Source organism: Podarcis liolepis (genome assembly GCF_965112155.1).
Source record: "Podarcis liolepis genome assembly, chromosome: 2".
NCBI classification, from domain to species: Eukaryota; Metazoa; Chordata; class Lepidosauria; order Squamata; family Lacertidae; genus Podarcis; species Podarcis liolepis.
In genome coordinates this window covers 96026302-96038330 of record NC_139555.1, presented here as the reverse complement: position 1 = coordinate 96038330, position 12029 = coordinate 96026302, and the positions used below count along the sequence as shown (strand labels likewise).

The following is a 12029-nucleotide window of genomic DNA, read 5'->3' as shown; positions in this document are numbered from 1 at the left end:
TGTTTGGTTCCAATCAAAATTCTTATATTGTCCTCATGTGACACAGAAGTGCAACCAAGAGACATGAGCGGATTTAATTTTTTTATTATTTTTGATGCCATACAAAAAATACCATGTTACTAATCTGACATTTCTGTTGAGTGAAAATTTAATGAATAAATATATTTTTATAGCTTGGAAAAGGTCTCTTAATGTCCTGGGTGTTAGTAGGAAAGGCGTGTGTTAAAGATTGTGATGCATTCATTAGAACTAGATAGCCCTATAAATATAAACAGGGGACATACATTTACAGCCATGGGCTTCTTATTAGTAATTTCAAAGTGAGAAGATAAGGGATGTTTATGAATACAAGTAATTTATGGTGTTCTGACTGCTAACTATTTATTTATATGAGAAATTACACCCCACACCTTTCTCATATACATGTGTTATTTAAGGTGGCTTACAATAGTTAAAATCACAATATTAAAGTAACATATTATGGATTCAGGCTAGATCCATTGATCTGAATAATAATTCTATGGACACCTAGTGTGCTGTTAGAGTGGCATTAAAGATATTCTCACCCTCAAAAAAATTATCCCCTTACCAATGAGAAAGAGCAATCGACCCCTTCCCCCCTTCTGCTGGGTGGCAGAGTTTGATTAGATTGAGAGGTCTCATGGCAAAATAGGCTATCGGCCAAACAGGTGGGAAGCTGGCTAGCAATATCTCCTTGGTCGTTTGCACGCATTAATCCAACTGTGGTGGGGAATCTGTGGCCCTCCAGATTTTGTGTAGCAACTCCTGTCATTCCCTGGCTGTTGGCTGTGCTGGCTGCATTGATGAGAGCTGGAGCCCAACATCTGTGGAGTCATAGGTGCCCCAACACTGAACAGAAACATTAACATTGCAATTGAGTTCAGTGGGGGTTAGTTTTCACATCAACTAAACATAATGTCTGAATCAGCTCAGAGGCTACCTTCAAATCATTATTTGCCTGATTTCCTCTATTCAGCATCACTTAAAGGTAAAGGGTAAAGGGACCCCTGACCGTTAGGTCCAGTCACGGATGACTCTGGGGTTGCGGTGCTCATCTCGCTTTATTGGCTGAGGGAGCCAGCGTACAGCTTCTGGGTCATGTGGCCAGCATGACTGAGCCGCTTTCTGGCGATCCAGAGCAGCACACGGAAACCCTATTTACCGTCCCGCCGGAGTGGTACCTATTTATCTACTTGCACTTTGACATGCTTTTGAACTGCTAGGCTGGCAGGAGCAGGGACTGAGCAACGGGAGCTCACCCCGTCGCGGGGATTCGAACCACCAACCTTCTGACTGGCAAGTCCTAGGCTCTGTGGTTTAACCCACAGCGCCACCCATGTCCCTTTTTCAGCATCACTTAGGGCTGGCTAAAAACCAGCAGCTGTGCAGAGGAGGGGAGCACTGTGGCACCCTCCTGGCAGTGATAGTGGAATGTGTTTATCAGGACAAGGAAGCAGTGAGGTTGGGGGTAGGGCCCTCCAGGCTGGATGTCCCAGCCTGCAGGTGAATGCACTACTGCTGCTAAAATCTTGCATCAAACTTCTTAACTCAGCATTATGTTAGAACAATGCAAAAGGCCATTATCACCGCCATCATCGTTAACAAGATGTACAGCTAGATACCATCAGCATATACTACTGCAGTTGTACCAGTCTCACGATATTCCCAGCTAGCGCTGCATACAATTACAGCAAGGGAGTGAACAGCAGTTCTAGTTCTCACCAATTGGCTTCTGACAACTCAAAACCCTGAAAACATTTTCTTCTGTGGCGATGCTCTGAATTTTTGAATGGTGTTCCTCTAGCCCTTTCACAAAACTACAATATTAAGGATTATAATTTTATTATTTGAGAGCCATGGAGGATGAAACAGATTTGAAACTGCTTTACCTGTGTAGTGAGAAGGCATCAACAGTTCCAAAGGCTTCAGGAATCTATGCTCAGAATGGAAACAATTCATGGGATAATATGGAAGCCCTGTCTATATGGTCCCTCTACAAAACACATATAAGCTAATTATGCTTATATGTAGTGGGTGACAACCATCCTCTTTAAATGTTTAAATAGATGGTAGATAGATAGATGAGAGAGAGATACAAATAGATTTAAATCTTATATTTATATTTCCCCCGATTAAATATTATAATATGCAGTTTCCAGCTCTGACCCACCTTAAGACAGGGTGAGTTAAAAATCTAAACAAAAAACCCACACACATAATCATCATTAATAAAAACCAACTGCACAGCATTCAACTTATCTGTGATTGTTGATCATAGTAATCATCATTACATAATTCATAGTTTTTACACCATTTAACGAATAACTTTAGCTCCAGTGAGCAGGTTTATTCGAATGATAGGACATCGCTTAATCTTCATCTAACGTTTTTCTAAAAATGCTTGTTAAAATGTGCAAGGCAGTGTTGCTTGCAGCACAATATAGCTATACCTTTCCTTATTTTTGGCAACACTTCTACTATATAATTCTCCAACCCTGCCCTGAGGTAGATGGACCAGCGATCTGACTCAGTATATGGTGGCTTCCTAACCTTTGCACAGATTCCTTTTGCATTAAGTTATCCCTTACTTTGATGGCCATTTCTGGCTATGAAAAAGCGGCCCTTTTTTCATTTCCCATTTGCAACCAATTTTCATAAAGAAACTGGAGAAAAACACTGGAGAAAATACCTACTTCACCCTTTTCTGCAGCCCATAGCATCCTGCCCAAGACAACTCTTAATTCAGTGGTCATCAGTCTGACAAACAGATGATAAAGAATTAAGGAGAAGAACACAGAAAAGGTCAGCTGTTGATCTCAGGAATTTCCATTGAATCATAGAATTGTAGAGTTGGAAGGGGAACTTTGAGAAGTATTCTCAAAAGAAACAGAAATCTATTTTGACCAGGACTGAGCTGAAGAATTTGGGCCCAGTAATTTTTGTAGGTTTTGAGTGGTGTGGATAGTTACAGATAACAGGTGGGAGTGTTGGCATTCACCAGGCCTCCACAGTTGCCTGTGTTGCTGCTGCATACTGGGACGAAAGGGTCCAGGCAGTGGTAAGGGTCCAACCTGATAGCTCGGAAGCAGTCAGTTCAAATCTTGCCTCGTATATGAATTCATTATGCCAGCCTGCCTATGCACATCTACTCAGAAGTAAGCTCCGCTGAATTGAAAAAGACTCACTCACAGCAAAATGCATACAGAATTGCAGCTTAAATAGTCTCCAATAAGCTATCATCTCTCGGCCTACATCCTCTATATACAATATAGGAGTAACACCTGCTTTATAAAATCACCGAGGTAATATATGTGAAGCACTTTGAAAGCAGCATATAAATGCTAAGTACTGCTATTAAACATTCTGAAAGTGCTGCCTTGGGATTTGTGTGGGTGGGGTGGAGAGGAATGTCAGTAAGGTTAAATAAATAAATAAATAAATAAATAAATAAATGGTGGGATGGGAGCAAATCCATAGGTGTGGTAAGATTACGAAGGAAATTGGGTGAAGATGGAAGGATCAAAACGAAGATCACCTTTGTGGCCTGATAATTTTGAGATTACTATGTTGCTGTATAAAAATGTTACCAGTTTACTCAGGTTACTACAATAGCATTATAACAACACTGTCAGCTTGTCGATATTAATAGGCTGGTTTAATGCATTATCAATGCTAATCCAATTTTACTCCTTTCCTGGACTCTACCAGACAACAGAAGAACAAAAATCAGCCTTAGAATGGCTGGGAACTACTGAATAACATTGGCAATACTTATATATTAATGGGAAAAGGCAGCTATGTTGCTACACACCTGCAATTCACTGTCCACTTATGACCTATTTGCCATAAAATTTATCCACTACGTCTTTAAAAAAAGCTTGCCACCAATTTGAAAATCATGTATGTGATCATATATGTATATACAGTCATGCACAAAAACACTATGGACTAACAATAAAATCCTATATATCAGGGGTGGGGAACCTGGGCCTGCCATGGATCTAATTTGGCCTGAGATGCCATTTTCCCCAACCATGCTCACCTGTCACTTGTGACATCAGCTGATGGGCAGGAGGATAGGCTGCAACTCTACGTTGGTAGCTTACTTCTTTCTCACCTCCCTGTGAGCTGATGGAGAGGGGAGAAATAAAGATGCCTTTTGTAGGAACTGGCTGCAAGCAGGAAGGAATCAGCAAGCATAGGGCAGGCAATGTGGTGCTTCAGAACCCCACACAAGGTATTTTGACAGGTGGATGAGGCAACCCACCTGTCAAGGTTTGCCTCACAGTGGGACCAGAAAAAGATCTGACCCCGCAGAGCCAAAGGGGTTTCCCACCCCTGTTGTGTATGTTTACTTATAAGCTATTAGTTTTGAATGACGCTAACTCCCAGGTAAGTGCACAATCCTATATCCACATATGTAAGGGGAAGCCTAATTAAATTCATTACTTCTGAGTAGTCATGCATAATATTGTGCTGTAACTTAGTTGCACCTAGCTCCCATTCCTTAGAAGGCACACTAAAGTAAGAGAGATTGAGAAGCACTATTAAAATGAAAATATTCTCTTTTCGCTTTTGTTTCTGGCCTTGTATATCTAATTCACATAACAATAATTTGATTAAATTTTAATTGGTTATTTTATTTTTAATTGTTCTTATTGTGTTCTCTGGGTTGCTTCGGAGGCCCACGTGGGGTCAAAAAGCACCTGTAAATATTTATATAAACTAAATGAATAAATGAATTCCTATTGAACTCCAACAAATTATTACTAGTTACATCTTTGAAGGTGAAAAACAATAACTATTTAATTTTTTTTTACTTTGTAGCCCCACACATTTTAGACGTCTGAATAACCAAGGTGCATTTTTCTTTTTTAAAATCCTGAGTTTCTCATATGAAGGAGAATAAATCTGTTTAATTCTGCATTTGGTTGCAGAGTAAGCAATTCACTATGGATCATATCCAAAGCTGTATGCTTCAGGAAAAAAGGCAGTTGAGGAGATCTTGTGGAGAGGTCAATTGAAGAGGAACATATCAATTGCAAAGGATAAGGATAAAAAGCAAGTTAAGGATAAGTGTGAGATTAAGTGATCCGGCTTGGTAACAGAAAATGCGGATTGAAAACGAACACAAGGGGAAGCAAAGTATTGTGGTAATACTTAGTCTCTTAATTTGAGAATGAAATACAGATCTTTAGCATGAAAGAATGGCAGGGTGCTAGCCACAATCTTTCCTGCTACAGAGTAATACCCCATTCAAATAAGAATATTATTTTATTTAACGACGACTCCTGGATACTAGTATATTAGAGCAATCCTGTCATTCTTCTCCCTTTCCACAGTTATATACAGAATCTGCCTTTTCCCCACCTCCCACGTGAGTCATATACAAATTCTTTCCCTCAAAACTTCATGTCTATATTTTCACACCATACATATTTAGTAGTTTCCTTCTTCTGGGCATCAGAATCTCTTCTAGGCCTGTGCATCTTCCCTTCTCATTTTCAAGTATCAATATACTCATTTCCAATCTATTTAAGATACTGTGGTGATGGCTAGTAAGTTAGTTCTGGGCTGCAGTTTTCACTTCAGCATTTTCTGGTGTTTTCAGTGGCTGAGGGAAAGCTGGCCTGGAACGTTTTTGCTAGTCAGTGGGGAGCATCTATTTCTTTAAAATGTTGTTAAGAAAGGAGACTTACCACAGCAGTTACAGTATGAGGTGGCAGAGGAAAGAATCAAGTCTTTTTTCTTCCTCTTAAAAAAGAAAGAAAAGAAAGACTGAAAGCCACCACTTCAAAAGGCAACAGAGATTATGAGAAGTGTTCCTTCCGGGGAACAGATCAGTGGCTAAACTCACACATTTTGTCTGTTTGCCACCACTAGAAGCACTGACAAAGCTTTCAACCGTTGTTGTTTTTTAAGAGAGTTTGACACTCCTCTATGCCATCTCATATCTATTATACTAAGCCCCCACCACACAAAAGCCTCCAAAAACGGTGTGCAACATGTGCAAATGGTTTTAGATACCTATTAGGTCCATAAATTACCATATTCAACACAAAAATCAAAAACAATTTATTGTTGCCAAAGGACAGCTGGACATATAAAGGGCCCCATTACCATCAGTAGCTTAGGGCCTCATCAAACCTAAATCCGGCCCTGCCAACAAATATGGTGATGGACATTTTCAGCCCACTGCTCTTACAAGCTTATCTCTTCATTCAAGTAAGCTTCAGGCTTTATGAGATGCATGGACGACAGGAATCACAAGGGCCTTAGCTGCTTGCCACACTGTTTTATCATGTCAAAAGGAGAACTCACCCTTCTTCTATTCCCACCCTCATCACTAATGAAATGAATAGGTTCTGTTCATAGGTAACTTTCACATCTCACCACTGAAGATGGGGAGGCAGCTTTTTTTTAAAAAAAAATCCCACCTGGACACCAAGAATAAGTGTGGGGCATTGAAGCACCTGCTTCCTGTCACAGCGCACATAGTAAGATCCACAGCTGCGCCCCCTGCCTAAAGGTATCTCCATCTGCATTGCCTCTCTTTTCATGTGTCCACAACCATGCGTTGCCCAGTATTCTTTGTTAGGTACAAGTTCAAGACATCTCCAATAACTTATTTCATATGTTTCAGAGCCATGGCTTTCAATTATTCTGACTGAAACTTCTCAAATCCCATTTAAGATATGGCAGCTATGCAGCAAGTGAGCTGCTCCTTTTGGAAATCTGAAGTTAAACAAAGACTTTTCTCTGTAAGGTGTTTTTCATGCAGGGCCTGGAAATGCAATTACACTTAATTTTTATAATAAAGTCATACAATCACTGGAGGTATGTGTTAGAAGGTACATTTTATTGTTTTTCATCATGTAATTGTGTGCTTCGTTGCTTTTGGGCTCCTTTTTTCTCGTCGTGGGAGGTGTTGTAACTTTGGACAAACCACTTGTCTGGGGATGAGATTGGGATGTGACTCTAAGCAGTACCTTGTGCTGCAAACCAAAAAACGGGGGGGGGGACACCCCTACCCTTCTTATTTCATATTAGCTGTATTTTAAAGTAATAATCAAAGAGAACATGTCATTTGTGGTAAATAAAAAGATGTCCATTACAAACTAAAAGCAAATTGAAGAATATGTGAAGCATTTGGTATTTGGTTATTCACAAAAAAAATGTGAGCCTAAATTCACCACTTCATCACTTACACAGAAGTTGTGGTATATATATGCTTTGGAATCCATCTCTCTTTTTTATTACTTTTATTAATAATTTATTTATTATTTTTCCATTTTACAACAAATCATACAAATTACCGGTAACAAAACCGAAAATAACTTCAAATCAACTCCCCCCAAATCTGTGGTTTATTCCATTTTATATTTATAGCTGTACATCCAGATTAATTCCTTATTTATTTATTTTCTCTAAAATTTCCTTAAGTTATCTTTACTGCTCGTTTTACATTAACTCTGCTAATTTGTAAGTTGCTTACAATAAATTTTCAAATATTCAATAATTTCCCCCAGTCTTTATTAAAAATTTTTTCTTCCAGATTCCTTATTCTTCCCGTAAGTTTGGAATCCAAATCTCATCCATCCCTATGGCAATTCAATCTCCCACAGTATATATAAAATGAATGATATAATATAAGCCTCTGCCTACACAATTTTAGCTTTGGGAAGGAAATAGGGGCCTAACAACTCTCAGCACCATTAACAAATGGCAGTATCCAGGATTCTTTGGGGGAAGCCAAGACTATAGGAAGCACCATAGGCGCCGACTCCATGGGGCCTGAGGGGGCCCGAGCCCCCTCAAAAATTCGTTTGGGGGGGCTCCGCCCCCCCAATAATCTCGGGCGCCCCTCCAGCAGAGCGCCGCCGCCGCCCCTCCCCCAGCCCAAAATGCACAGGGTCGGGCTGCATGCCTCCTGCCCTCCCTCCCGAGCAAAAGCTCCATCCAATTTCCTTCGGAGCTGATTAATAGGCGCAGCACGCTCTCCCCTATTCGCTCACGAGGAGGCGGCGCCACTTTATCTGCATATTCATGAGCTTATTTATTATTCATGAGCTTTCCTGGGCCCCCCCAATATTTTTTATAAGTCCGCGCCCCTGGGAAGCACCTAAAGAAACCAGTGTCTGCATAAGCTTACAGATGATCTGTGATTTAAGAAAGGCATGTATAAGAAGTGAAAGAAAGGGGAAATTACAAAGGAGGAGTATACACAAGTAACCAACATTTGCAGGGAGAAGGTCAGGCGGGCCAAAGCTCAGAATGAGCTCAGGCTTGCAAGAGAAGTTAAAATTAATTTTAGAAGGTCTCTTTGGGTAAGTTCACAGCAAGAGAAAGAGCAAGCAAGGAGAAATGCTATTGGGTGACAGAGAAAAGGTGGAATTGCTCAACACGTACTTTGCCTAGGTCTTCATCCAAAAGGAAAGTGATGCCCAACCTGGTGATAACAGAATAAATTATGCAAGGAGGGAGCTGCAGCCCATGTTATGAAAAGAGGTGGTAAGAGAACACCTAGCTACTTTAAATGAATTCAAACATCCAGGCCTGATGAGTTGCACCCAATGGTACTAAAGCATGGGTTTCTTATAACTGACAGATCTCTTATCTTCTTTGATAGTATTACAAGATTGGTGCATCACAGGAATGCTGTGGACATAATGTATCCTGATTTCCGTAAAGCTTATGATGAAGTCTACCATATTTTACCATAATAGAGATGGTGTCTGGATAAAAAATGGAAGGGAGTTCAAAACGTAGTTTAATATCAGCCATTATCATTGACAGCCACTGCATTTTCAAGGGCAGAAATGTAACGAGATCAGCACATCACTCAAATGTTAAATCTTAAATTACATTTTTAGACTAATGACTACATCTCAAATTAAAAAAGAGCTTTCATTTTACTTGCTTATTTATTTAAACATTCCGCCCTACCTATTGATGGAGAGCCAAACCACAGGTTATGCTTACTGTTTAGTGTGCAACTACATCCAGTGTGTTCTCTTGAATCAATTATAGAAAGCAATTCCCCCAATTGTGACTGGGCACACAGCATGTGGGAACTGGAGCATTTGCAGCCATGATCATGACAATCATGCACACATCCAAACAGCTATGAGGTGGAGGTGGGCGGGAAGGAGTTCTCATTGGCACTAAAGGGAGAAACAGAAGCACAGAAACCAAGCGGAGAGTTTGGTCCATCTTCCACCAGCCTGCTTCCTCTCTTGCATGACCTCACCTGCATGGAATTTCTTGTTGTCCATTGCTAACAGATGAGTGAGAGCTTAAATACAGGACTGCTTCAAAACCATGTCCACATGTGTGACAGTAGCCAATGCGGATGTTATAATGGCACAAATTACCATGGCTTGGTTGTTCAATGAAGCATATTTGTAAAAACGGGCTAAGTGTCCAGAATGACATGAAATATGTGAACTTACTTTTTAAAAAATGTGGGGATAAGAACTTAATAAAATGTCTTCCAATCTCCTCCCCACTCACAATAATCCTCTTCCTTACTTAGCTTAATTGCTTTATCTGAAATTATTCTGCTAAAATTTTCTATCAGAGCACCTTTCCACCAACAATATCTGCTTCATGAAGACAATGTAAGAGGACAGTTCACCAGCCCAACATCAAAGTTCCCATAAAGGTAGGAAACAGCTTCCTGTGCCTTTTAATGGCTGCATGACAGGGACACAAACACAACAGTTGTGGCATTGCTGCTCATTGATAGCTTTGTATTCTATTTATTTCTTTGTAATGTAGATGTGGGGAGCTCTGTCAAGAAAGCCGTTCACAACCATACACAACTTAATTGCTAGTGGCCATCAAACCTGCTCTAAATCTTCAGTATTGCTCAACATTATTATTACTGGGAAGAGTTATACAGTGGTGCCTCGCAAGACGAAATTAATCCGTTCCGCGAGTATCTTCGTCTAGCAGTTTTTTCGTCTTGCGAAGCAACCCTATTAGCGGATTAGCGCTATTAGCGGTTTAGCGGCTATTAAAGGCTTAGCGGCTTAGCTGCTAAAAGGCTATTAAAGGCTTTGCGGCTTAGAAAAAGGGGGGGAGCGGAAAAAAATCTCAAGACTCGCAAGACATTTTCGTCTTGCGAAGCAAGCCCATAGGGAAATTCGTCCTGCGAAGCGCATTGAAAAACGGAAAACCCTTTCGTCTAGCGGGTTTTCCGTCTTGCGAGGCATTCGTCTTGCGGGGCACCACTGTATGTCAAGCTATTCAGTTTTCTCTTTTCACTTGCTTCTGTGAGACTAAGATGAAGTTCTAGTGGAGGGCAGGCCTTGTTTTTTAACATGAGGCAGAACTCTGCTGGGACTGTACAACTGAAGAATATAGGAAGAGGATTGCATGATTAAATGTTCCCCTACGTCTGAGTAAAGTTAATATGACGTGGAAAAGAATGCTAGCCAATCTTCCCCAATGAATCAAGTTTTCTATGTACAAGGAGCTGAGTTTAAACAAGAAGAACGTTTAGACAAGTGATCTTCTATCAGCCTTCTAAAGTGGTGCAAGAAGGCTATTTTTTCCCCTGATATACAGATCAGCTCACAAGCCATTGATATGTTCATATTTACAATTATTAAAATCACTTTCTGTACTATTGGCCTCAATAAAAAATATGGGTCTAATAAACCCCAGTAAAAGTTAGAAACTTGCATTCAATAATCAACTGAAACAACATAAAAGGAAAAGCCAAAGAAGAAAACGTGGGCCGCAATGACTTGTCTAACTGTACCTACTCCCTTAATAAATATATCTTAAAATAGCCTCCCAGTGATACATTTGCAGTGTAATGCAAAAAGCAACGTTAGATTTAAACTATGAAACAGGTAACTTCACAGAACTACATATAAAATGAAGGATGCTGTCCAAACTTTATTCTATAAGATGCAATGATTTTAGCCATCATTACATTATTTCTTTTTCAAAGAATCCAAGGGTCATCTAGTCCAACCCCTTGGTCTGCAGGAATCTCAGCTAAAGCATCCATGACAGATGGCCATCCAACCTCTGTTTTAAAACCTCCAAGAAAGGAGAATTCACCACTTCTCGTGGGAGTCTGTTCCACGGCTGAACAGCTCTTACTGCCAAGAGGTTTTTTCTGAATGTTTAGTCAGAATTTCCTTTCTTGCAACTTGAAGCCATTGGTTCGAGTCCTACCCTCCAGAGAAAGAGAAAACAACCATGCTCCTTCTTCCATGCGACAGCTCCTCAGTTATTTGAAGATGGCTATCTTATCTCCTCTAGGTCTCCTCTTTTCCAGGCTAAACATACCCAGCTCCTTCAAGTGCTCCTCATAAGGCTTAGTTTCCAGATCCCTGAACATCTTGGTTGCCTTCCTCTGCCCATGTTCCAGCTTGTCAACATCTTTTTTGTATTATTATTTCATTTTTAATGGTACAGCATCAACATAACCTTGACACATTAGTCACCTTAGTAACAAACAAGTGTACCATATTCATGCATAATTGAAATCTCAATAGGATATGCAATTTAATACATAGATAGGTTAAAATGAATTTAAATAGATAGTACTTCAACAGGATAAAATCCAGCATTGAACTGCTTAATGTTACTGCAAAATGGAAACAAGAATGCCACTTTTGAGAAGTCCAAACTCTGTTTAAAACTGAAAACCTGGAAAATTCCACAGCCAAAATATAAACTATTTGTATAAAAATTATATACCAATTATAACAGTAACCAGATTCTACTATCACTGGTTACTATTATAACTTTAAATTACCTGAGTGTTCTATTGTCACCACTGTGTCACAATTTCTCTCTCTCTCACACACACACAATATTACAGATTAGGAGCAGGTGGATTGTAGGTCACTTTTCTGTAAAGTGAGGACTATCATATGCAGATTTGGTCTAATCTAGGTAGATGCACTGCTGGGAGTGAACTGAAACTATTCATCAGATAGTTTAGATAAGATCAGAAAGAGCTTAGATCATTCTTTGCTAATTTG

At 39.9% G+C, this 12029-nt stretch overlaps 1 protein-coding gene across 29 annotated transcripts in view; it reads right to left on the bottom strand.

Annotated features, from left to right (window-relative positions):
- Positions 1-12029, bottom strand: part of FOXP1 (forkhead box P1) — a 546942-nt gene that overhangs the window by 438907 nt on the left and 96006 nt on the right. For 6 of the 29 annotated variants that reach the window (XM_083491884.1, XM_083491874.1, XM_083491882.1 and 3 more), the window contains exon 4: positions 4064-4149. The exons of 21 other annotated variants lie outside the window; for them this stretch is intronic. The gene's annotated coding sequence lies outside the window, so the exon portion shown is untranslated. Of the gene's footprint in view, positions 1-4063; positions 4150-5720; positions 5776-12029 lie in introns of those variants that run through there. 2 more of the 29 variants (XR_014522964.1, XM_083491886.1) reach the window with 1 other exon arrangement.